Raw genomic sequence first — 1271 nt, 5'->3', positions numbered from 1 at the left:
CCCTGGACTCCTATACAAATTAGTCCAGCCCCTCTCCAGAGCTCAGCATACAAAGGAATCGCTAGGAGATGCTCAGTTTTTCTCAAGTAACAAAACTTTCCCTTCTCCAGGACAAAAAGTATGTGTTTATATTTGTATTCTAAAAGAAGCCATTTCTTTTCTTTCTTTTTCTTCTTCTTCTTTGGAGGCTTTGGTTGTATTTACACTGTAAGTCTGTTCTCTCCAGGGGTTGATTTATCTGAAATCAGCAAACATTCTATTTCTATAAAAGAAGCCATTTCTTAAATGGCCTTGCAGAATATAAAAAATCTGCTTTTAGATGACTTTATCTTTGTTTATTCAGGGGAGCAGTTCTGTGGTTTAAGAAATGTAAAATGAAAAAAATCTCTAGTTTCCCAGTACCCCACACTGTGAACAATTCTGCTTGTTTGGTTGGTCTCTTGTTTGTTTCCAAATCCCAGCTTCTAACATGCTGTCCTGCAGGTTTTATCTTTGGAACCCTACAATCCAAGGCCACACTACTGACTATATAATCATTTTCTCTCTCATTCTCCATAAATATTAGTCTTTTCTCTTAACTAGTGCACACATACTTTGAGAGCAGAAATCAGTTTCCCTGTCTATTCTTTATCACTTAGCATTCAATATACAGTTAGTGAGTGAATGACAATGGATGATCAAGTATCTTTTGTAACAAATGGTACTTTCAAAGCTTGAATTTAAATTATATATATATATATTATTGATTTCAGAAAGGGAGAGGGAGAGAGATAGAAACATCAATGATGAGAGTTTTTTCCCCCCACACTGGGGAAAAAGCCCACAACTCAGGCATGTGCCCTGACCATGAATCAAACCTTGACCTCCTGGTTCATAGGTCATTGCTCAACCACTGAGCCACGCAACGGGCCTTTTTTTTTTTTTAATCTCTCCTTTCCTCTCTGAAATCAATAAAAAATAATATATAATATTAAAATGACATTCTTTAAAAGTAATTTCAACTTGTCAAAATGTCAAATGATTTAAAATCTAGCTTAGTTTAATGTTTCTTTTCTGTTGCTGTAAAGCTGAATGTGCTGTTTGATAAAAAAGCGTTTTGTGTGTGTCCTGTAAACTTTTCTTTCGCAAATGTCTCCCTCCTTTGGAAATGGAACCTGATGGAAGGCGGACATTTCTGAGCTCCAGGACTTCCCTCCCCTAGTGGTTCCCTTTAAAAAGCTAACGTGAGAGGGGCGGGGCGGGGCGGGGCGCTCGCGCCTGCGTGTCCCCTA

The sequence above is a fragment of the Myotis brandtii genome, unplaced genomic scaffold (assembly GCF_000412655.1).
Source record: "Myotis brandtii unplaced genomic scaffold, ASM41265v1 scaffold78, whole genome shotgun sequence".
Lineage (NCBI taxonomy): Eukaryota > Metazoa > Chordata > Mammalia > Chiroptera > Vespertilionidae > Myotis > Myotis brandtii.
The sequence above is the reverse complement of the archived record's forward strand: the minus strand, read 5'-3'. Positions refer to the sequence as shown.